General features: G+C 43.6%; 1 protein-coding gene across 4 annotated transcripts in view; it reads right to left on the bottom strand.

The window, feature by feature from the left end:
- Nucleotides 1-26,670, bottom strand: part of oxr1a (oxidation resistance 1a) — a 279,319-nt gene that overhangs the window by 241,162 nt on the left and 11,487 nt on the right. The window contains exon 2 of one of the 4 annotated variants that reach the window (XM_078397885.1): nt 24,370-24,637. The exons of the other annotated variants lie outside the window; for them this stretch is intronic. The gene's annotated coding sequence lies outside the window, so the exon portion shown is untranslated. The remainder of the gene's footprint in view (nt 1-24,369; nt 24,638-26,670) is intronic. 4 annotated transcript variants of the gene reach the window in all.

The raw sequence follows: 26,670 nt of genomic DNA, 5'->3' as shown, positions 1-26,670 counted from the left end.
TTCCTAGTTACATCCTCAAAAAATTCCAGTAGATTTGTCAAGCATGATTTCCCCTTCGTAAATCCATGCTGACTCGGAATGATCCCGTTACTGCTATCCAAATGCTCAGCAATTTCGTCTTTTATAATTGACTCCAGCATCTTCCCCACCACTGATGTCAGACTAACTGGTCTATAATTACCCGTTTTCTCTCTCCCTCCTTTCTTAAAAAGTGGGATAACATTTGCTATCCTCCAATCCACAGGAACTGATCCTGAATCTATAGAACATTGAAAAATGATCTCCAATGCTTCCACTATTTCTAAAGCTTGAATTTGCTGTTACCCGAAGGCACATTTCCCTGTCACATCATTAGGCTCCAGTCAGTAACAAGGATTCTATCAGACAGAAATCCAGACTCCTAGCAACTGTTTCCAATTGCCTTGAGCTCTTCAAGCATGATGATCTCTCATATTTGCACATTTACAAATCTTTACCGTTGTGAAAGTCTCCTTCCATCTTTACTGGCAATTTCTTTCATTGTGATTGGGTCAAGTCATGATGCTTCAGGTTGCACTAGCAGACCACTCATTGTGAGAAAATGGTTTTAGAGGTATCACTATTTCCTTCATTGGTCTGTCAGGGGGCACTGCAGCTTAATGTAAAGGCCATTATGCCTTCTTTGCTGTGAAATGCCAGGCTCTCAGAAATCATTGATGGAAGACCACTGAGAGAGCCATAACCATTGTTGGATTTCTGATAAAGAAATCCTTAATGAATACTGATGTCCTCTTGAATCTGCTGGAACTCAGCAGATTGGCAACATTTGTGGAGGGAATGGACAGACGGCATTTTGAGTCGGGATTCTGCTTCCTCCAGCACTGTTTTGCAAACTAGCTCTATTACAAACCACACATATAGGCAGCAATCCACACATATAGGCAGAGAAAAGATCTTTATAATTAAACGCCTTTGACTGAAAAAGTCTGAAGAAGGCTCTTGATCTGTAACGTTGCCTGTCCATTTCCCCCACAGATGTTGCCTGATCCGTTAAGTTCCTCCATCACTGTGTTTTGCTCAACGTTCTACCACCTGCTGTTCTTTGTGTCACCAGGGTCCTTTTTGCTGTCCCCGAATCTATCTTGGAGCATTTAAAAAAAAAAACTTATGTCAGGTGTCAGCTTGCTTCAGTTAATGTAGAGATTGAGGGTAACACTGTCTTTAATCTCAGAACGTGCTTCCACCTTTGACTGATGTCCACATTGAATGTTGTTCATGCTGATGAACACTTCAATCAGTACTTTCCAGGTCGTCCCAGCATGGCAGTCCATTCAAATAAGACATTGGTGCCATTACATTGCAGCTCTGACCTCCACAGAGCCAAAAGATCTGTTAAGATATTTGACTCAGGCAGTCATCACATGCAAAGCTGGTTAATGACGGAAATATGTTTGCCATGAGGATACTTGTCTTGTGGCGAGATTAATTACATGATCAGCAGGTGATGTGAAACCAGCCTGATACAATAGGATGCAAGGGTGAAATAAGCAGTCTTCAGAGTGGGTTCTGATCAATTTAAGGGAAATCAGTGACATCTGTGACAATGTTTTACCTCTCTGACACTGTGAAGGACAACTGCTAACATTGCGGATCAGGAGGCAGACCCTGTGTTCAGTTGAAGGCAGGCTCTCTTTCTTGTCAGGAATCTTGTGGCAGGGTAGTAAAATGCTTCAAAATCAATGAATGGACTGTGCTTGTGAATGGAGGGCAAATCTGTAATCCATTCCATGATTAACGGCATAAAAACTGGATGAGTGACTGCAAGCTCAGGTGCTTCTACCTGCTGGGAAATATTCAAAAACTGCAGATGCTGGAAATTGGAAATGAAAGCAGGAAATGCTGGAAACACTCTGCAGGTTAGGCTGTGCTAATATAGAGAAAAGCACTGAGCCAATATTACAAATGGATGACTTGCAGCAGAAATTACTCATTCTGATGTGGACTAAGAAAGTGAGTTACCTGAAGTTGTAGGATTTCAAATGAAGTTCAGAAAGCTGCAATAAGATCAGGCAGATTAAGTGCCGATCCTCAAGCCTACATTCGGCCTCATTATAACATCGCAGACAGGTCAAAGTGGGAGTGGAATGGACAGTTAATGTGACAGGCAACAGGGATCATCCAGTCATCCTGTGGACTAATTGGACATGTTCAGCAAAATTATTGCCCAAGTTGCATTTGTTTTTTGCAACCATAAGAACACCAGACTGTGAGTACCAAGTGCTACAGCAATGGCAGCTGGATTTGTTAATTAGTGGGATTTAATGGGAATTTAAGATTTTTTTCCACACTCAAATAGGTCGAAGGGGTTAAACATGGAAACATAGAAAATAGGCCATTCAGCCCTTAGAGCCAGCATCGCCATTCAATATGATCATGGCTGATCATCCAAAATCAGTGCCCCGCTCTGGCTTTTCCCCCCATATCCCTTGATTGCCTTAGCCCGAAGAGCTAAATCTAATTCTCTCTTGAAAACATCCAGTGAATTGGCCTCCACTGCCTTCTGTGGCAGAGAATTCCACAGATTCACAACTCTCTGGGTCAAAAAGTTTTTCCTCATCTCAGTCCTAAATGGCCTACCCCTTATTCTTAAACTGTGACCCCTGGTTCTGGACTCCCCCAACATCGGGAACATTTTTCCTGCATTTACCCTGCCCAATCCTTTAAGAATTTTCTATGTTTCTATAAGATAACCCTCTCATCCTTCTAAATTCCAGCGAATGCAAGCCCAGTTGACCCATTCTTTCATCATATGTTAGTCCTGCCATCCCGGAAGTTAACCTGATGAACCTACGCTGCACTCCCTCAATATCAATAATGTCCTTCCTCAAATCAGGAGACCAAAATTGCACACAATACTCCAGGTGCAGTCTCACCAGGGCCCTGCACAACTCCAGTAGGACCTCCTTGCTCCTAAACTCAAATCCTCCCACAATGAAGGCCAACATGCCATTAGCTTTCTTCACTGCCTGCTGTACTTACATGCTTACTTTCAGTAACTGCCCGAGAGGTTGGAGTAGAATTCAACACATTTAAGAAATATTGAATCAGGACATGAGGAGACCAGACTGTAAGGTCTTGGAACAACAGCTGAAAAGTTGAATAAGAACAAAAGAAGATGAGCAGAATGTGGTCAATTGGCCCCTTCTCTGTCATTCACCTTCTGTGCATCTTCTAATGAATTAACCAAACACAACTTCTCTTCTGCAAAATGGAAACACAAGGAACGATAGATATTGGCTTATAAAAAAAGACAGAAAATGCTGGAGAAACTCAGTGGGTCTGGCAGTGTCTTTGGAGAACATGAATAGGTGCCTTTTCGGGCCGGGGCCTTTCTTCAAATTGTAAAGAAGGGTCCGGATCTGAAATGTCACCCATCCAATCAACCTTGCTAATTTAGTCTCAAATTCAATTTTCTTTTTCATTATCAATTTCCCAGTAATTATTCATTGCATTCCAAAACAATCTTAATCTTTGTGTATGCACAGCTTAAAAGATTGTTATTCGATCAAAAAGCATTTTTTTGAATGCTAACCATTGCCTGTCCCTTTTCATGTCCTATAACACCGTTAGGCTACGCAGACGCGTGTTCCTTTGTTTAAATTTAAAAGCTTGTTCTCAGATTGAGCTACATCATTTTCAATCTTAATATGAAACTAGTCACTGTTTCCAAGGGACTGCTTTACAATGACATTTTAAATTTATCCTTTCTTGTTGCAGTTAAAAATCTTAAATCGCCTGTTTGTTAGTTAGTTTCTCACTATAGTGATAAATAAATCTATTTTGTATACATTCCAGGAAGACATTCTCTACATCATTAGTGTTAATTGCATTTGTGTAATTTATGTTCCCATGATCACTGAATACCCACATTTCTAATTTCCTTATTTATACCATGTTCGACATCACAATTACTATTCAAAGGTTCATAAACAACTCCCAGCAATGTTTCCTGTCTCCAAGAATCAGAGTCATACAGTATGGAAATAGGCCCTTCGGCCCAATTAGTTCACGCCGACCAAGACGCCCCAATGTTGTAATTGTCTCAACAACTAGCTCAGGCAGCTTGTTCCATATACCCCCGATCGGCTCAGTGAAAAAGGAGCTCTCAGGTTCATATTAAATCTTTCCCCTCTCACCTTAAACCTCTGCCCCTCATTCCTGACTCCCCTACCCTGCATTCACCCCATCTATTCCCTCATGATTTTGTACACCTCTATATGAGCATCCCCTCAGCCTCCAGCACACCAAGGAATAAAGTCCTTGCCTGCCCAACCTCTCCCCATAGTTTTGTCCCTTGAGGCCTGGAAACATCCTTGTAAATCTTCTCTGGACTCTTTCCAACATAATATTATCTTTCCTATAGTAGAATTACTAAAACTTAGATACATCTTAGATAAGCATCTCAGATACAGTACAAGTGTACAGCAGTAGTACACTGAGACATATACAGAATCGCCGGTTTTGGCGCAATTTTCAAGTCCAAGTTTGTAAGTGAAGGGTTCTTGATCTGACCATGAAGGCCAGTTGTCCTGGCGGTGTTGTGGGGTCGACCTGGCCAAGTGTAGCCATTGGTGTCCCCCACTCCTACTCCACCGGTGTAGGCCGCATCTGGTCCACATGCTCAGCCTCTTGGACCGGCTCCCGGACCAGCCGCACTTTAGACTTTTGCAGGATCTCCAGTGGCCCACTCCGCCCTCGATACAGAGCACTCCCTCCTATCGCCAGTCTGCTTACTGCCCTCCATCCGACTCCTTCCACTCTGGGCAGGTGAGCCTTCCGAGCTGATCCCCAGTCCGCAGTGTGCAAGCTAGGCCTTCCAGGCAGGTTCCCGGTCTGAGTCCTCTGTCTGTGGCGGGTGAGCCAGGCTTTGTTGCAGATGTAGTGTTGATTTAGATATTATGCCTTTAATGTGTGGGTGTTTAAATGTACTTAAAGCTTAAGTCCTTTTCTAACCAACATAGATGCGACAGGATAGATCCCGAGATTCTCTGAACTACTTGCCATTAGGTTCCTGGAGTTAACGGTGCTGATCGTGGACTCAGCATCTTCAATGTGGTGTTCCTCATCTTGCCCCTCCCTTGCTGTGTCCTCATGCATGCAAACATGGAGTCTGAAGCTCGCTGAATAGCTAGTTTAGGAGGAGATAACCTCACCCCCCCAAAACACATCCTAGAAGACAGTGTGACCCTCAAAGATGACAAGTAGTTGTGGCTACTTTTTTGCTTCAATGACATAAATAATAATGTGTTAAGCAGCAAAAGTGAAATATGGCATGAATCCACATCCTGGAATGATCTCAAATCGAGGGAATTGGCTATGACTGTCACAAGTCCAAGCATGTGAGAACTTGTATATGAAGAGGTTTTAATTCAGTAATGGCCATTTTATTAAAGTGCTGCCCTTCCTGCTACACCTGCAGCCACCCCATAGGTGTTGCTCCTCAAAGCAATGTGGACGGAAGCCTGGGTCACTCTCAAGACTTTTCCTGTAGTTGCTGTGGTCACTCGAGTGTCTGGGTTCCATTTCTGAATGGCAGCTCAAGGGAAGCACATGTCACAAGTGATTTTCTATTTGCAGAGTCTCTAGACTAAGCAGTCAGTTCCAGAGGGCTACAACAACAAAAAAACCTTTGGTTACAAGTTTGACTTTAAATAACAGAACCCCAGAGCAAACAGCATTATACAAAGCTAATTTGTCTGGAAGTTACCAATGACATTCATTTTTTGAAAACCCTGCTAGATCCACTATTGCATGATCGCTGATGCAGCCTGTAAGAAATACTTCACCCATTCAGGGATGATATCTGATGAGTACTGCTGGGATGAAATTTTGGCAGGGCATGATACAACCTAGAAACGGTTGCTGTTGATGCTGGCCTAACTCAGTTCTCAACCACGTTGTGCTAATTTTCCCCAGAGCTTTAAGATCCAATTCGGAGGCCAAAAAGCCAGCAAAAACACATATACAGTTTAAGTGAGTGGGGCAAAAGATAAGCATATAGAATGTAATGTGAGCCTATCAGGTTTATTGGAAATAAAAAGCAAAATATTATTTAAACAGTGAAATAACTACGTATTTCTTAACATTAACTAAATTACTGAATTATCATGGCACCCTTAAAGTGTACCCATTTTTCCAACAGAAAGCTGGAACATGGTTAGCAATGTTTTAATTACCCTAGGCATTAATTAGTTGTAGTTATCAGCGAATCATTCAAAACCAGCTTGCGGTAGGAATTATATCCTCAGGAATCACACTGCACAATTAACCCTCAGGTGATCATTGCCGATTATCCTCGCATTTGCTCTTTCAAATGTCGCCTGTAAAAAGTGATATGAGCTATTCATGTGGAAACCAGGAAGATTTAGATAATAATTCATGTAGAAACAAAGAATTGCAGATGCTCAAAAAAAGACACAAGATGTCTGAAGCTAGTCAGGCAGCATCTCTGAAGAACACAGGATAGGTGACTTCTGGGGTTGGGAAGAGTCTGAAGAAGGGTCCCGACTCGAAACCTATCCATGTTCTCCAGATATGCTGCCTGATCCATTGAGTTAATCCAACACTGTGTCAATTTAATGTCGCTGTGCATTTGGATCAAGTTGTAATTCAGATTCATAGGGGCATCAAGTTATTTAGTCATTATGAACAATTTGGATCCAATGGGCTTTCATTGAAAAGTAATTGTAAAAGTTGATAATAACCGGGAACTGAAATGTAATGTCACATCCCTAAAGAGAAAAATATGTCTTAATCTTCTTCTTATGCAGTCATTCAGGATCAAAGATTACTTCCTTCCGACTGTTTCTGTGAGTGCTGAAGAGACTGATTAACAAATGTGGACCCATAATCTCCAACCATAGGCAGGGCAGGATGCGCCAGACACTATGGGCAGACTGGATGTTTGAAAGGAGTTGTGTTATTTGCATAGTTTACATTGGGCTTTCATGTACTCTTGACAAATTACTTCAAGGTTGATAAATTATTTCAAAGTTCTCAGTCTCATCTTCCAGAACTGGTCATGGGTTTGTATCTCCACCCTTCTCTCCCCCACCTGACTCATCTGTTGATGAAGAAGGGTCTCGACCCGAAACGTCACCCATTCCTTCTCTCCAGAGATGCTGCCTATCCCGCTGAGTTACTCCAGCTTTTTGTGTCCATCATCTCTTGATCAACCCCTCGTCTCATAGATAAACCTTTCACTTAAAAAGACACAAAGTACTGGAGTCAGGACATTACTTAAACTCCCAAAATGTCACCTGTCCATGTTCTCCAGAGATGTTGTGTGATCCACTGATTTATACCAGCACTTGCTGTATTTCTTTTTGTAAGCCAGCATCTGCAGTTCCTTGTCACTCGTTTGTAAACCAGCATCTGTAATTCCTTATCACTTGTTAGCTCTGCCCCACCACTTCCCCTCACCCCTTTCTACCCGCTATCCCTTCTCTACTCTATCACTCTGAGTAAGGGTCCCAACCCAAAATGTCATCTATTTGTTTCCTTTTATGAACACAATCTGAACCACTGAGTTCCTCCAGCATTTTCTTTTTTTGCTCAAGATTCCAGCATCTGCAATTTCTTGTGTTTCCTTGATAAAGGTCCATAGTAGGACTCTGGAAAAATTGGATTCCGTGCCACAGTTCAGGAGCCATCTCTCAGTGAAGGAAGACATAGATGATGAAATACACCATAATTTTTAGTGCACCAGATCAGCCTGTTGCTAACTAAAGAAAAAGGCGCTCGCAAAAATCAGACTCGACATTAAATCTCACTCAGGCAGCAGTGATCTCTGCTCCCCATCCATTTTTGAGGCAGTCGTGCACAGATCATCATAAGACTGATATGCTAAGAAGTTGGAGACGACACCAAAACTGATGGATTTGCAGGAATCGTGAGGAAGGCTGTCAACCCACACAGTGAAATATTGATCCGCCACAGAAATTTGCAGAGAAATGGCAGATAGATTTTAATAAGATTAACTGTGAGATGTTGCATTCTGTGAGGTCAAATGTAATAGAAAAGTATACAATTGATGGCAAGACCGTTAAGAGCAGTAATATGCCAAGGGATCTTGGGGTCCAAGTCCCGAAGGTGACAACACAAATAGATAGAATGATAAGGATGGCGTATAGTATGCATGCCGTCTTTGCTGGTGGCACTGAGAATAAGAGTCAGGAAGTCATGATGCAGCTTTACAGGTCTTTGGTTAGGCAGCATTTGGAGTACTGTTTGCAGTTCTGATTTCTGCATTTCTGGAAGGCTTTGGAGAGAGTGTCTTAGAGGTTCACCACAATGTTGCCTGGATTATGGAGTATTCGTTATAAGGAGAGTTTGGATAAACGTGGATTGTCTTTCCTGGAGCAACGGAGGCTGAATGGAGACCCAATAGAAGTACATAAAAGTATGAGAGGCATAGGTAGGGTAGACGAGTCTTGTTTAACCTGGCATCATATTTGGCACTTCTTTCATGTCTCATTAACAATCTGGTTGAAAAAAATATAATGCATCAAAACTTCATTTAAAGGAGGAGAAATTACAATTCTCATCTCGAACAATAACGATCCCATGCAAGAAGTTTCAATTTCCAGACATTAAAATTTAAGGACAATACCAGTTCTCCGATATAATGGAAAACTATTCAATTTTTCCCAATTTACTTATTTTCTTGGTGCTGATTTTCTTTACCTTTTCTTCAGATATCCAAAACCCATTTCTCTAGCACCCCCCTTCCCCCACACACTCTTTTCTATTTACACAGAAGCCCTCAAATAGCATTGTTTTGGCAGTATATCACAGTAGGTGATCAGAAAGCCCTTAGATGCCTCAGAAACCTGCTCCCAGCAACAAAGGGCTTATCAACATCTTGTAATAAGGATCTACATCTAACATTTCAAGACTGTAAAACAGTAGGAACTGGCATCAAATTAACCAACTACTGAAAATTGACTGCAGTTTTTGATAAATGAAGAAAGATTTATCAAGGGACTGTTTTACAACTTAGCATGAATCTCCCACAAGCCTTGCGATACATCCATGATATATAAATGAGTAGACTTCTCATCCACAAGTATTTTTTAATTTATTGATATTAATAAAGTATGTGGGGAGAAAATGAAATGTAAATGTAGCCAAGGGACTTCTAGGAGGATTTTAATAGGCGAGCCGAGAAACAACAAATAGATTTGGATATGGATTTAAACACTTTAGCCAAACATTGTAGAAAGGCACAGGATGGGAGAGAACACACTGGAGGTTCCCGCGTGCTGCACTTGAGGCTTTGGCAGAGGAGGTTTGAAGTAGTTCAGATGTATTCACAGCAGTTCAAGAGATCCTCTGGCATGTAGCGAGAGCAGAAAACCACAGCATGCAAAGTTTGGAGGAGCTTAATGGAGGTTGCAGTAATGATCTCACGAGTGATCAAGATTATTGAACTCATTTTTGTAATGCCATATCCTCCCAATAGCACCACTTGCTTCAATTTATTGCACCTCACCAACAACAATATCTATCATGTCTCGATTCCACTTCACAAACTAAATTAAAAGAGTTTCACAATCTGCCAACTATCCATAAACAACAACCATTTCAGGTAAACAGGCCACTTAGAATCACAATAGAGAGTCATGGAATCCCTGCAGCCGAGGCAGAGGCCCTCCTGCCCATCAATTCCACACTCAGTCTCTGTCAAGAATTGCAATCAGCCTTTTCCCACCTTCTCTTCATAGTGCCCTGCAAATTATTCCCCCTCGAGTCTCGATCCAGTTCCCCTTTGAATGTCCCATTTGACCAAATTTAAAGGCAGTGAATTCTCTTTTTTTTTAAATTTGTTTCTCATTTTCTTTTCCCTCCAATGTAGAAGGAAATGCCATTCAGCCCCACGATTTACTTCAGCTGGTTTGCAGCTCACTCTCATTAATCCCATTTCTTCCCCCAATTATCCTCCCATTCACCTACACCAGACGGTACAGAGAGGAATTTACAAGGATGTCGCCAGGGCTAGATGGCCTGAGCTATGGGGAGAGGTTAAGTAGGCTGGAACTCTATTGCTGAAGGCCATTGCACCAAAAGCTTCAAGACGATCTTATTTACCTGTGATGCCATTACCATGGAACTATGAACCTGCACGCCTAGAACCTCTGCCCTACAATACTCCCCAGGGCCATGTCACGAAGGTCGTGTCCTGGTTTAACTTCCTAAAATGCAACACCTCTCACTTATCTGCATTAAACTCCATGAAACATTTCTCCACCCACTTGTTCTTCTGATCAAGATCCTGCTGTAATTCTTAATAACAATCTTCACTAGCTACAATAACTCTGACTTTCATGTCATCTGCAAACTTACCTTCTACCTTCTTGATAAGATCATTGATTTAAACCGTCAAATGGAAATGAGCCCAGCACCCATCCCTGAGGTACTCCACTAGTTATAGGCCTCTACTCTGAAAAATGACCCTCCATTATCACCCTCTGCTTCCTTTCATGAGGATAGAATTCTCTATCCAGTCAGCTGGCTCTCCCTGGACCCCATGTGATCCAACCTTCTAGAGCATCTTACCTATGCAGCTATTTCACTCCATCTCTGAAAGTATTCAGCTCAAAGTTTTCAGAACCCTCTCCAATCCTTTTTTCGTATGACACCTTTGGTCACAACACTCCAATCTGGGAGCAAATTGCTACTTGTAAAAAGGTTTAGTATAATCTCCACACATTCATACTCTGTGTCCCTACTTATAAAACTCAGAATCTCATTTGCTTTCCTAATTGCTTTGTTTATCCAACAGAGTAGGATTGAATATAGAAGATCAGCAGGTAATGCAATTTAGAAGCAAAAGACAATTAAATAAATACTCTAATTGGGTTAGATAGAAAGAAATCCTGCCACCAACAGAGAATAAAGACTATTCTTGCTTACCCTATCAATTCCCTTCACAAATCCAAAACCCACAATCAAATTAATCTACATTTCAGGAAATACAAGCCGCAGTATCTCATCTCTCACCATAATTTAACCTGTGAAGATCCAACTACATTCAGGCACATCTGTATTCTGTCCCTTCTGAGGCAATTACAGAATTGTTACCATGCACACAGCAAGGTCCATCATGATAGGCTGATCCTGAAGCACATGGGATCCACGGTTATTTAGCAGATGGAATTCAAAGCTGGTGTGGCCACAGAAAACAGGGGATACTGGTGGAGGGGGTGTTATTCTGACTGGCGTCTGTGACGAGTGGCATTTCATTGGAATCAGTGCTGGTACCCCTGGTGTTTGTGATATATCAAAATGTAAATGGGTTAATGAGTTTGCAGACAACAAGCAAATTAGCAGAGATGTAGCTAGTGAAGGATTGTCAAAAGGTATGGCAGGATATAGATCAGCTGGAAAGACTGGTGGACAAATAGCAGCTAGAGTTTAATGTGGACAAGTATGAGAAGCTGAACATCAGGAGATCAAGTGCAAGAGGAAAATATGCAATAAATGGCAGGGCCCTGATGAGCATTGATGTGCACAGAGATCTTAGCACAAGTCGATAGCTCTCTGAAAGTGGTAACACAAGTAGATATATGGCATATTTGTCTTCATATGTATATAACCTTGGTTAGGCCACATCTGCAGTATTGCATACAGCTCAGATTCCTGAATTGCAGGATGGATGTGGAGGGTTTAGAGAGGATTCAAGATATGTTCACCAGTATGTTTCCTGGATTGGAGCGTATTAGTTAAAGGAAAGATAGACAAATTTGGATTGCTTTCTTTGGAGTTGGAGGCTGAGGGATAACTTGATTGAAACACATAAAATGATGAGAGGCATAGATAGAGTCCTTTTTCCAAATATGGAAATGTCACATGTGAGGGCATAGGTTACGGTGAGAGAGGGAAAGTTTAAAAGATTTGTGAGGCAAGCTTTTCAATAAACAAAAAGTGGTATGTGCCCGAAACTTACTGACTGGAGGGGTAGTAAATGCAGTTAACATAGCAACATTTAAGAGGCATTTAGATAGGCACGTGAACAGGCAAGGAACATAGAGAAATAAATCATGTGCAGACAGACAGGCTTTGTTTAAATTGACATCCTGTTCAGCGCCGATATAATGAGCCAATATGCCTCTTCCTGTGCTGTACAGTTCTATGATCAATGTTCACTTCTTTTTGCTGTAGTATTACAAATGTCATCTAGTCAGAACATTATATTGATTGGAGCGGAAGATTTTTTCTTCTATATATTTTAAGTTTCTGGATATAATCGCTAATTTTCTGATGAAGGAACCCAGCGCTGAAACATTAGCCATTTCTCTGTCCACAGATGCTACCTGATCCTTTGATTGTTTCCAGAATTTTCTGTACTTTATCAAAACATTTTAGTGTATTGTGTACATGTCTTTCTCCCCCCCCCCCACAATCCACCCTCCCTCCCTCCCCCTCTACTGGACCTCTTCTTTGATCATTGATAAGCAAATGGAATTAAGATATGCATCAGCCATGGTCTAAATGGTGGTGGGCCAAGCTCTTCCAACTGAATGGTCACCTCCTGTTTTCAAATTCCAAAGTTGCGCCAATTAGCTCTTGTCGAATGTGCATTATGAGGCCCATTTTCCCAGTTATGCAATTGTCTAATAGCATTGAAAAGTCATTTAACAGAGAATGTATCAAACAACAAACATGGACTTTGTGCAAAGAAACCTAGGATTTATTGGACAGTATAATTTCAACTCATTCCAAACCTGCCAAGATACCATTATAAAACATCAAAGACGAATTGTAGCTAATTATAGAATGGTAAAGCCATGTAAAATAAAACGTGCCAAAAGGTTTCGCTGACTCATAATTCATCCTTGACAAATGGATACAAGAAAACATCCATGAGAAAATGCAAAAAGATGACATGATAACACCACCAATGAACATTAAAACGGCATTCATAAAGAAATGATGCCATTTATAATGAAAAAAAATGCTTCTATAAAGAGCAAAAAATATTGTACGACGTTGATCAGATCAATAGGGCAAATCCAACATACTCTGCTGGAGATATTAAATGTCTACTAAAGATAACTTAACAGCACTGCCAGTGCTTAAGCTGGGCAAATTGTTAAAGATAAAGATGCTGTGCCTTGTTCACAGCAGATAAAGAAGGAACCAAGAGGAGAGAAACATCTAATCCTTATCGTCTTCCATCAATTGGCACAGTAGCACAGCAGTAGAGCTGCTGCCTTACAGCACTGGTCCTGGGTTCTATCCTGTCTATGGGTGCTGTCTGTAAGGAGTTTGTACATTCACCCTGAGATTGCTGTAGTTTTCTCTGGGTGCTTCAGTTTCCTCCCACACTCCAAAGACGTACAGGTTTGTCGGTTAGTTGGCTTTGGTAACAAATGTAAATTGTCCTTAGAGTGTAGGATAGTGCTCGTGTGCGAGGATCACGTCGGCACAGACTCATTGGGACGAAGGGCCTGTTTCCGTGCTGTATCTCTAAAGTTTAATTAACAGTGTGTAGTGTCCTGTGGAAGTAAGGTGTTTTCATTGTGGTTGTTCAAATCAGGTTTATTAGCACACGTACAAGTACGGTAGAGGTACAATGAAAATCTTGGTTGCAGCAGCAGCAGCAGCAGCAGCAGCAGCACCGACTCAGACAACACACGAAACATAAATTCTACATAAATTCTACAAGACCGTGAAAAGAAAAAGACAGGAGTGGTAAACATAATTAGAAAACAAGTCCATAGTGGTGCAGGGGGTGATCCGTAGTGGATCCATTTCTGAGGTAGGATTTGGGTTGAGCAGGTCAGTTCAAGAACATGGTGGTTATAGAAAAATAGCCATTCCTGAACAGGGTAGTATAGGACTTCAGGCTTCTGTACCTCCTTTCCCATGCTAGCAAGGCCCAAATGGTGTGGATCCTTAATGCTTGATGTCACTTCGAGGCAGTGTCTCATGTAGATAGTTTTATATAGAGTAGGATTGTGCCAGTATGGACCGGGCTGAGTCCACTACTCTATGCAACCTCTTGCATTTTTGAGTGTTGGAGCTGCTGCCTGAACCCCTTAATGCAACCAGCCAGGATACTTTCTACATTGCATGTGTAAAAGTTTGTTAGAATATTTGGTGACATGCTGAATCTCTTTATACTTCTAAGAATGTCGAGGCTCTGGTGTGCTGCCTTTTTGATTAGTTCTCTGTGCCAGGCCCAGGTCATCCAAGATCTTCATGCCTGGAATCTGAAGCAACTAACTCTCTCCATCAGGTGTTTCATCTCCCTCCTGTATGCGAACTCATCACCACCAACGATTTGGCCAACAACAGTGGTGTCATTGGCAAATTTGCAGATACCGTTGGAATTGTGCTTAGCCATGCAGTCATGGGTGTATGGTGAGCTAAGCACACAGCCCTGAGGTGCATCAGTGAGGAGAGGTTGTTACAAATCCACACTGATTGAGGTCGGTGAGCAAGTCAAGGATCCAGTTGCAAAAGGGAGGTACAGGGGCCCAGGTATTGGAGCTTCCTGATAAGTTTGGAGGGGCTGGTTTTGTTGAGTACTGGGTTGTAGATGTTGAACAGCAGCCCGGGTGTGTTCCAGTCATTCAAAACACAAACCACCAATCCCCGCACATTTGCACTATCTTACACACACGAGGAACAATTTTACATTTTATACATTTATATCAAGCCAATTAACCTGTATGTCTTTGGAGTGTGGGAGGTGACCGAAGATCTCGGAGAAAAATCATGCAGGTCACGGGAAGAACATCCAAACTCCGTATAGACAGTACCTGTAGGTAGTTAGGATCGGGCCCAGGTCTCTGGCTCTGTAAGGCAGTAGCTCCAAGACTGAGAGCCTTTATATATCTGAGAGCTGAACGGTTTCCTTTCGTGCTGCAACAATTCTCTCATTTACTTGATAGTTTGAACTTAAGAATCAGAAGTACACATTCAAAATTTGCAGTAATCATCAAATTGGAATCCAAATCTGCCTCCGGTCATATCCAAGAAGATGTAAAAGAAATAGTTTCAAAGCAAGTACCAGTGTAGAGGTGCATTTTGTTTTTTGTTTTTTTTAAGAGGGCAAATATGAGATTAACTCAGCTGGGTGATCATAGGGAGCAACAGAAAAGATAAATCCATAGATGCGGGGCAACTAGAAAAATTAAACAAAAGCATCGGTGTTTAATTCCAGGGGATAAGTCTTGTTAAATCTATCATTCAGATAACATTTAACAATACCATTAAAAAAATTAGGTATTAAAGAATGCAAGCATTGATCTGGTTAAGCAGAACTCTCAGAACTTTGATCTTTCATAAGGAAGCCAAATCTGGCCTGTAACTTCCACAAGGTTTTGAAGTTAAGGAATCAGAGGCCATTGACAAGTGATGACCATATGTTGCTCTCCACAAGCAGTCTTGTATCTGCCGGGGAACAAAGATTGTCACTCTCTTGGATATTCTATGAAATTTAATGGCACTCTGCATTATGTAAGCACATCTGTGCGCTGGGTTAGGAGAGGGTGGGAAGCAGACACCTGGGTTCACCCATGGGACACTGGAGATTTCAGTAACGGAGATCCTTGCATGAGAGGAAGATCCTGTGTGAAAGGGAATTAGAAACCCACCCTGGAGAACATCTGGGTCCACTTGGCAGGGAGTGGCTTGGGAGTGGTCAGGTAAAAGTGATACTCTGAAGAACAGTGTTACATGAGGTAGAACATCACAAGATATGCTAAATAGAACTTTCACACTGAACAACCACATGCACAGCCTTTCATACAGAGAAATACTCAGCCCGTAACTCTCCTCCTTCACATTCACCTACACAAACAGATGACACTGAATTTCTAGTATAAAGGTAACCAAGGTCGTGTCAGAGGCTTGCCAATCAGCATGTGGAGCACACAACAAGACGGGTTCAGACCGCAATCAGCAATTCTAATGCTAAAGAGCCACACCAGTGCTCAGGATGTACCATGTACCATACATGTGGCACAGCAAAGCCAAGGATCAAACACAGACCAAGAGTATAGAAACAAGAGACTGCAGATGCTGGTATATAAAATATATATACTAAGTGCTGGAGCAATTCAATGGATCAGGCAGCATCTCTGGAGAACATGAACAGCAGATGTTTCAGATCGAGATCCTTCTTCAGACTGAAGGTGGTGGGGAAAATAAGAAAACCAAAAGAGAGGAGGGGCAGGACAAAGCTTGGAAAGTGATAGGTGGATGCAGGTGAGGTGGGGTTTTGGATAGGCAGATGGTTGGACAAGATGAAAAGACGAAAGGTGAGAGATAAGGTTGGAAGAACTACAAATTGTGAGGCCAGAAGGAAAGTAGGTGGAAGGGGAGGGAAGGGAAGGGGAAAATAGGTGCAGGCCAGATGGGGCACAGAGACGTTTTTAGTAAGTAAGCTAAAATTGGAGTATGTAATGTTCATACCGTTGGGATTCAAGCTATCCAAGCAAAATGAGGTGCTGTTCCACCAGTATACATGTGGCCTCACTCCGACAATGGAGGTAGCCCAGGACAGAAAGGTCAGTTGGGAAGGGAGAGAAGTTAAAATGGTTGGCAACCACAAGATCTAGTGGGCCTTGGCACACCGAGTGCAAAGTCGGCAAAAGACACTGAATCTATGCTTGGTCTCGCCAATGTAAAGGGGGCCACATCGGGATCACTGGATGCAGGTGATGAGATTAGGGGAGGTGCACATGAGCCTCCAACTCACTTGGAAGGACTGCTGGTGTCCCGGGAGAAGGCATAGGGACAGGTGTTACCTTTCCTGTGGATGCAGGGGCAATACCTGGGGAGGGGGGTGGTTTGGGTGGGAAGGAATGAGTGAACCAAGGAGTTGCGGATGGAGCGGTCTCTGCAGAAGGCGAAACAAGATGGGGATGGGAAGATGTGATTGGTGGTGGGATCACGTTGGAGGCGATGGAAATGTCTGAGAATGGTGTTGGATGCAGAGACTGGGGGGGTGAAAGGTGAGGGCCAGAGAAACCATCTTTGTTCTGGATGAGTGGGGTGGGAAACAAGAGCAAAACTACAGGACACAGAGGAGACGCGGGTGAGGGATCCATCAGTGACAGCAGGGGTAAACCACATTTATGAAGGAAGAGTAGTTCTCGGATGTCCTAGAATGTAAAGCTTTATCTAGAGAGCAGATGTGACAGAGACGGAGAAATTGAGCATTGGGGATAGCGTCTTTGCAAAAGGCAGGGGAGGAGGTGTAGTCCAGATAACCGTGAGAGTCAGGAGATTTGTAGTAGATGTCTGGCGATAGTCTGTTCCTTGTTCAGGGCAGCGTGGAAATTAGTGTTAAAGTTAATGGAATCAACTAATTCTGCACGGGTGTGGGAGGCAACCTCGATCAGGAAAGGGGAGAGAAGTGTCAGAGATAGTCCAAGTGAATTTGAGGGCAGGGCGGAAATTAGTAATCTCCACCTATCTCATGTCTACACCTTTAACTTGAAGAAAGTGAGAGGAGTACTTTTAACTTGAAGACCAAGAATAGTAGGTTGTAACGGTAGAGAAAAACATTGAACTCACCTGTCAGAAGCGTTTTCCAGCACATAAATGGAAAAGTTGTAAGAATGCCATTTTGCAATAATGCAAGGCTTTTATCAGATATCATCCCCAGAGAGAAACTGAAGCACTTCTGCAGAGGTTGAAGAATATACAGGGCAGTTTTAATCAACAAGTGGGTACTTAGGATAAAGACCATGAAAAAAAACTGTGCAAAAAGCCTCAAGTTATAGATGGCAAAGGGATACAATTAGAAAAGTAAAGTGCAAAAGGAACAAAGCCCGGCGAAAGAACATTGCTGGCAGCAATAATAATAATAATAATAATAATTCATTTATTTTATATAGCGCCTTATCGCATGCTCAAAGCGCTTTACAAAAACAATTAACATAGAAACAAACAGACAAACTATCCTGACGGAAAAGCGGCGAATACACAACGCCAGCGTCCTCTCACGTCAGGGTCCGGCAGTAGACATTAAAAAGCACAAGACACACAGATATAATTTTTTACACAAACAGCCATCACAGTGATTGCTCTAGGCATACCCTCACTGTGATGGAAGGCAAAGTCTTATCTCCTCCTCATTCTTCTCCCGTGGTGCCACGAGGTGATCGAGACTCCCAACTTTTTGAAGCCCCCACCGGGCGATGGAAAGTCCCAGGGCCGAGCCGAGCAGGCCGATGAAAGTCCTGAGCCCCCACCGGGCGATGGAAAGTCCCAGGGCCGAGCCGAGCAGGCCGATGAAAGTCCTGAGCCCCCACCGGGCGATGGAAAGTGCTGCGGCCGAGCCACGCAGGGCGATGAAGGGCCTGCGGGCGGGTCGATCGTACCTCGCGCTTCGGGGCGGTCGAAGCTGCTACGGCTGGAGCTCCCAAAAGCCGGTCACCAGCCAGGGACCTGCGAACTCCAGATGTTGCGGTCTGCAGGGCCCACGGCCGAAGCCTCCGAGATGGTAAGTCCAGGCCCTGCGACCGGAGTCTTTGAGGTCGATCCCAGCTGGAGGCCGCCGACTCCACGATGTTAGGCCGTAGCGCGAACGGAGATATGACACGGTAAAGGTCGCATCTCCGTTGAGGAGGAGATTTGAAAAAAGGTTTCCCCCAACCCCCCCACCACCCCCCCACATACACAGAGTTAAAAATAAAACAAAACGGACATTTAACGACGACAATGACAAAAAAAGCAATCAGTAAAACTGTAGAGCTCACAGTCTGTTATAATTCCCAGAATAGCAAAAGACACAACAGCAGGTGTGCATGATGACTGAACACAAATGCGCATATAAAGGAGGATGCATTACCTACAACTTTAGAGAGCAGGGATGATAAGGATATTGACACTGTAAGGTTTGTCAAGGACAAACATGCATATATCTGAAGGAGTTTTGCATTGTTTGATTTGTGAGAAATAGTTGTCAGCTTTGAAATGTATTCCTGGCTCTGCAAAGTGAGGAAAGTGAGCTGCTGTTGATTGTGATCTTCCAAGATGACATTGGCAGGCATGATATCACTGGACCATAATAGCATTACATTGATTCTATGCTTAGAGAAAAAAAGAGGGAGGGATGGAGCCCGTCAGTTTTACAGCAGTATTGTCTAAATTAATACTAACCCCTGGAGACATCATAAACCAACATGCAGGATCGGTCCTTAAAGGTCACATACTGCCTGGCTGACCTTCCAGAATATTTTCAGGAGGCAACCAGCAGGACTGAAGATAAAGGTGGCTTTGATGTAATATAGATGGAGCTCTGCATTGCATCAATCATGAATAAAAGCATGTGATCCAAAGAGCAGAGGGGTCCTAATTGTACATTGTATCAATGTGAAAAACCTAAAGGGCAAAGCTTAAAGGCAATATGAGTATCTAAAAACAGTTGACTGTCTCTGTGTGACTTGGTAAAATTTGTTGTTGCACTTCCATGGTTTTTCTTTTTAATTGTGTTTTACACTAGCAACTTTTATCATTTTTTTAAAAACTGTCTTGCAAAGATTTATGGAATTTTTTTGTTTGCTTGTGTTTCCCAAGTCAACGTGTCTATGCATATGCCAATAAACTCAACTTGACAGCTGAAACACGAGACAGTCAATGCAATGGTTCTTTGGGCACAAGGGGTTTTCGGGGAAATCAACAGATCAAGGTATCAAATAATGCTCAAAAAGGGAAAATATTGTGAATTAACATATAATAAATGTCAAGAGGAACTAAGTTCAGATAAGCATGTGATCTTGAAGTCATGACTCGTGAAAATCACGATGGTTGACACAAAGTTAGCGTACATAAGGTAGTTAACAGCGGAGACACTTAGTAAGATTTTTTTAGCGGACACCAAGGTAACTTCTTTTAATCCACTAACTTATTGAATTTTGGAAAGTAGTTTGAAAGGAAAATGGGGGAAAAATGCTTTCATATTTGAATCGTTCTTCATGAGCTGTTGAGGCACCGTAAACATAACCTGATCGAAAGCTGGAAAGTTGGAGCTAAATTGGGATTTACACTGGAGACCAATTAAGCTCCACAACTGTGGAATTAATCATGATAAATGTTTCAAGTGCTGAAACGGTGCCTCATTATTGGAAGAGGGCTTGCACTTTCTACAAAGGTTGTTGCTTAATCATGCTATGGAGTAACTCAATGGGTCAGAGAGCATCTCTGGAAAACATGGATAGTTGAGGTTTTGGGTCAGGGCAGGCCAGTGTACAGAATAGTGTACGGTCATGCACTTTGGTAGAAGGAATAAAGATGTAGACTCTAAATGGGGAGAGGATTCAGAAATTGGAGGTTAAAAAAAGGACTTGAGAGTGCTGGTGCAGGATTCCCAAAAGGTTAATTTGCAGGTTGAGTGGGTATTGTCCTGGGGACCCTTCAAAACAAGTTTCATTGGGGGGGGGGAGGGGGGGGGGAGTTGGAGTGGTGAAGGGAGGGGAGGGGGGGTTGTGGGGGAGGGGAAGGTGCCACACAAGAGCAGGAGAGTCTTTGCGTCCACGGCTCGCTCTGCCTGCAGCACTGGCGGCACGGGGCCGAGGTGAGTGGCACCCGCTACCCTTCGCTGTCCCCCCTCGCCTGCCTACGGCCCCGGTAGACACTCCCCATCCGACAACGGGCTTCGTTAGTTGGAGAGGGTTGCCACGCCTTCAGGATCGTCAATTGGGGGAGGGTTGCCCCAGGAGAGGCCCGCAGGAGATTTGGTGTCAGCGCGTTCGACGTCATAATGGGACCCGCTCAAGAGCAGGCGTGGTGGCCAATGGGGGGGAGGGGGCGGCCCCTCTCTTTTCCACCTGCCCTGCCCGTCAGCCATGTTCGATGGGGGGGGGGGGGGGGGGGGGGGGGGGAGAAGCACGATGGCTGCTGGGGGCGGGACCCACCAGAGTGACGGGAGTGGCGGCCAATGGGGGAGGAGGGGCTGCTGAGCCGACGAGCTGAAACTTTAATAAAGGCGCTCCCCCCCCCCGCCGGGAGGCTCGAAGGGCCGAATGGCCTACTCCTGCACCCATTGTCTATTGACCTGCGCCCGTCCCGGCATGCCCTGCGCCTGACCTTCCTCCCGTGGTGCTGCATGGCAGCAGAGGGTCGAACAAGATGGCCCTCGCCACTGACTGCTGCAGGAGAGGTTTCAGATCCACGGCTCGCTCTGGACGCAGCGCGGGCCGAACGGGACCGAGGTGAGTGGCTCCCTCTCCCATTGCCTGTCCCCCCTCGCCCGCCCATGGTCCAGGGGGACACTCCCTGGCCAGCAACAGCTTCAAGAATCGTCAGTTGGGGGAGGGTTGCCGGGCCCGCAGGAGAGGTTGTGTAGTAGTATCTAGAATCAGAGGGCACAGCCGCAGAATAAAATGATGAATCTTTAGAATGGAAACAAGAAGGAACTTATTTAGCCAGAAGGTGGTGAATCCGTGGAATTCATTCTGAGGAGAATGACAGCTGAGTAAACCAAGTTATTGGGTATTTTTAAAGTGGAGATTGATATGTTCTTGATTAGGAACGGCAGCAAAGGTTACGGGGAGTAGGCAGGAGAATGGTTTGAGAGGGAAAATAGATCAGCCATGGCAGAGTAGACTCGATAGGCTGAATGGTCTAAATCTGGTCCTGTGTCTTATGTTCATCTATCCATGTGCTCACAGAGTTGCTGCCTGACCCACTGAATTACTCCAGCACTTTGTCTTTTTTTCCCCACAACAGAGAACACAAGTTGCAACGCATCTATCACATGGTAAAGAGGTGGAGGAGGAGATCGAGCCCGCGACGGAGATGCTTGGCTGCTGCAGAAAATAGCAGAATGGTATTTTCAGACACCTTAAGCCAATCTCGCGCAAGTAATGCATCTCTCACCCTCCTCACACCACCCCCACACACACACGTAGAGGTCTCCTCTAAGCTTGTGTTCGTGTCGCTTTCAGTTTAACAGTACTTAGCTACAGTGAGAAACTAATTACAGTGAAGAAAACTGATGTGTCTTGATATCTACCCCAGTTTACTGTGAAGAAGACTGAAGAAGGGTCTCAGCCCGAAACGTCACCCATTCCTTCTCTCCAGAGATGCTGCCTGACTCACTGAGTTACTCCAGCATTTTGTGATACCTTCGCTAAGTTACTCCAGCATTTTGTGTCTACCTAGCACTAGTAGGCAATCTGTACCTGCTTATTCTTGTGTCACTGCGATATGATGCGATACGATAGACCTTTATTTATCTCAGGAGGGAAATTGTTCTGCCAAGTCATAAAAACACAAGATACATGAAATAAGATACATGATCCAGACACTGATACTCGGGCGAGTGCATTTTTCAGTCACAACAGTAGCACGAGTGGTTGTGTGCATGTCAACACTGCACTTACTGCATTACTTTGACTGGTGCCATGTGAGCATCTGACCATTAAATCTTATCATTGCCTCAAGTCATTCTTAAGAGCAAGGGAGGTTCATCTGATCCCTCATTTGCCCCTTGAGTGTCAGGAGTGGATGCAAATGTGGAAATACATAGAATCAACACGAACAGATGACCCCCCGAGAAGGTGGGAAGTATTTTGCAACACTAGTGCCAGGATTGCACCCGGAACTCAAAAGTGGCACAGACAAGAGGTAGGTACCCAGAGAAATCAGAGCAAGCAACAAGTGAACATGGATGTGGGTGGGGTAGCAGAAAAAAATCTATGTCCTCGGTTGTTTGGTGAAGGTTAAAATGTAATGTGTTTTTAAACTCCAACAAACAAATGCAGCCTGATTGCATGCACACTCACCACTGCCGTCCCAGTCACACAAGGGACCACACACACACTAATGTTCTGAATGCAGACAAATTGATTGAAAGATACAGCATGGAAACAGCCCTTTGGCTCACTGAACTCAAACCGATCATCAGTCACCCACTCACATTGATTCTATGTATTCCCACACACTCCATACACTCAGGGGGCAATTTACCGAGGCCAATTAACCTACAGACCTGAACGTCTATGGGATACGAGTGGAAACCAAGACAATCACAGGGAGAACATGCATACTTCACACAGACAGCACCAGAGGACAGGATTAAACCGGACCTCTGACACTTGAGGCAGCAGCTCAAAAACTGCGCTGCACAATTTAAAATATTGTCCCGTCAGATACGCAGATAATAAGCACTTTCCTTGGTCTTGCAAAAAACAAAATCCCAGTGCTCACATAAAAAGGGAGGGAGCCTTTCAGTTCCAAAGAGAACAGCGTGGAAGGGAGTTTATTCAGACATTTTTTCTGGTGCTCTTGTTAACCAAGCCCTGTTTGCACTAGATCAATGCAGTGCTTTTGCTCTTTTTCATTGGAATAATCACAGGAAATACCACCCCTTAAGTCAGTCTTTCTGCCTGGCATCCACAAAGTACTAGCATAGATACCGGTACCAGATTAAAGTTATAGATTAGGGGGCACGTGTTACATGTGGAAAAACAACTGCCACCCCCGGAGAAAGTTAGGGGGATGGGTTGGCAAAGCTATTAAGCCAGCTCCTTGGAATAAGAGGTCATGTTTCTGCTCCAGATGATTTGGACGACTACTGCGGGAGAACAGCACACCCAGGAAGGCAGCCACGGATGTGTAAAATGACAAGTTAGGCAACTTGCCCAGCCTACCTGGGATGGATTTCAAGGAGCATTGAGTTTGGAGAGGTTGACTTTCCCTAATCTTTTGGAGGAGCTTTAGCAGAGCCAGGGACATTCCCATGCAGTCACGATGTGGCGGGCACATTAGTGCCAAAACGTGGTAACACTGCCATAAGTATAGGACATAATCAAATAGGTTTGGGTTTCTATCCAAGAAGTGGTGCGGAAAGGTAGACAAAGTCTACCCAACTTAACAGAGTTGCTGTCCACTCGCTGTTGAGCTCTACCAATGACTCAATGGAGCACAGAAATGTGGCAATGAATTGCACAGATTCACCACCAACGGACTAAAGAAATTCCTTCTCATTTTTCTAAAGGTACATCCTTGTAGTCTAAGGCTATGGCCTCTGGACCTAGACTCTCCCATGAGTGGAAATATCCTCTCCACATCCACTCTATCCAGGACTTCCACTATTCAATACGTTTCAATGAGGTCACCCCTCATCCTAAATTCCAGTGAGTACAGGCCCTATGCCATCAAATGCTCATCATACGTTAACCCAATCATTCCTGGGATTATTCTCGTAAGCCTCCTCTGGACCCTCTCCAAAGCCAGCACATTGTTCCTCAGATTTGGGGCCCAAAACTGCTCACAATACCCCAAAGGCGGCCTGGCCAGTGCCGTGTAAAGCCTCAGCATTACATCCTTGTTTGTATATTCCAGTCCTCTCAAAATAAATGCTACCTGAGATTTAGGATCGTCTTGGAGCATCCTCCTCCCGTTGGCCACTTAATTGTCCACTACCATTAACAATTGGATGTGGTAGGTCTGCAGGACTTTGATCACATCAGTTGCTTAGAAGATCATTCATCTTGATCTATTGCATGCTGTTCAGCATACATGAAGAGATTTGGTGCCGTTTTATCGTTTGCACTTCAGTTGTTTTGGTGTGTCCAGGGCCTGTTCTGCCAATTGCCCCTCTAGGCTCGTGAAGACAGGGTTAATTTCCTGGCTACATTGTGACGAGAGAAAAGGATGTTTTGGGTCAAGTAGTTACAATTTATGAGGCTATATATTTCTGTTGCTGCTGAAAGTCCTCAGAGTCTTACAATGCCCAACTTTAAATTGGCAATACTGTTCTGAGTATTACATTTAACACTTTACAGTGCCATGCAACAAGATGGAAGGTAGTTTTGGTTTGAAAATGAGACATTATTCCTACCAATGACCAATGCAGTCAGATACAAGTACTGCAGATAGATTGGGGAAGATGTGGTTGGTTTGATTAGTGCCTGCTATTGGGCACTTGTTAAATACCCAGCAGTTTTCACATCAAAGTTATTCAATTAAGTTAAAAAAAGAAAATGCTGGAGTAACTCAGCGGGTCAGGCAGCATCTCTGGAGGACATGAATAGGGGACCTTTCAGCACTGAGCTTCCTTCAGATTACTCAATACAGATTATTCAGTTAAATGCTGGACATTAAATGCTGGACCTCTTTGATGTCCCTCGGACTATCCTTGACCGGACTGCTGGCTTTACCTTGCATTAAACGTTATTCCCTTATCATGTATCTATACACTGTAAATGGATTGATTGTAATCATGTATTGTCTTTCTGCTGACTGGCTAGCTTGCAACAAAGCTTTTCACTGTACCTTGGTACATGTAACAATAAACTAAACTGATGATAAATGTTGTATTTGTTACTCACTTGGATGATGGAAGCCTGGAATAATTTTTATAATAAGTGTAGGGGAGTGACTGGACTAATGTGCAGATGTGCTACAAGACAGTTGCTCATATATTTAGTCATGCCTTTGCTATTTCCTTGGGGCTGCAGTTCAATTTTAATAATGTGAGAATTCAGACTGCAGAAAATGATTAAGCCGACCATAAGCTCTATCTATTTGATGCCCCCCCCCCCAAATTCCCTCCAGAGTCATCAAGGTCAACTTTTAAGATTGCACAGTAGCTCCAAACCTAGCATAGACTTCTGTTTTGTAGCTCTGTTATAGTGTCCTGGAAATTCATCCACTGTCCTGAATAGCAAAAATATTAGTATCATGCAAGATTAAATCACAGATCTGGGAGAGGGCATTTCTCACGAGTCCCTACATAATGATAAGGTATTAGTTAGTGATTATCCCATCTCCTCGTGCTGAGTAGGCATCTAAAAAAAGAGCAAGTAATGAGAAATTGGAAGTCCATGGAGAAATGTAATGGATATTCATTATCCAGGTTCAAAAGCTCATTGCCAAACTCAATTTTCTAGCACTGTAGCAGAAGCTGTTATACTGTGAAGTTGAATTGTCCGACCCTCACTATATATTTTTCCCTCTCTTCCCCATCTATGCTTACCTCTGAAGAAAAATCTGACTATTTTGGAGGATTGGTTTCATTTTATATTACCAAGAAACAAATGTTTCTGAAGCAAATTGTTCATTGACCTGACAATTCAAATGATTGCGGCAGGTCCTGTCACCTGGCAAAATTTGTGAACGCATATTTGCGATGAAGAGCAAGAATATGCATCGGTAATAACGAGAGCCAGGATTTTGCCATAAGTGCCTTTTCATGCATTTTTTAATGATTTCAGCAAGATAATGCCTTTTTCACGATCGAGTGCCTAAATCAGCCTTTTTTTGTCATGTAAACGTAACTTACAAGAAATTTTCCACCACCTGGGCGAAACCGGGGGCGCCACAGTCGGTCATTCATTCGTGGGTAGTGGACGAGGCCCCAGTCTTTTGCATTCAGGCTGTAAGTGGGTGTTAAGTGGTGTTTGGAGAGGGGTGGGTGGGGAATGGTCCGGTCTTTTCAAACTGGAGTCAAGCTGTGAGTAGGTGTGAAGTGTTAGTTGGGGAGGGGGGGGGGGGGGGTACCAGGGTTTCTGTTTATCGAACCTACAGTAGAACTCATTCAAGTCGTTGGTCAGCTGACGATTGTCCAAGGAGCGGGGGGTTTCCTCTTGCAGCTTGTGATTTCTTGCAAGCCCTTCCAAACAGAAGAAGGGTCATTGGCTGAGAACTTGCTCCTCAACTTCT

Source organism: Rhinoraja longicauda, chromosome 4 (genome assembly GCF_053455715.1).
Source record: "Rhinoraja longicauda isolate Sanriku21f chromosome 4, sRhiLon1.1, whole genome shotgun sequence".
Taxonomy (NCBI): domain Eukaryota; kingdom Metazoa; phylum Chordata; class Chondrichthyes; order Rajiformes; family Arhynchobatidae; genus Rhinoraja; species Rhinoraja longicauda.
This window is presented reverse-complemented; position numbering and strand designations above follow the sequence as displayed.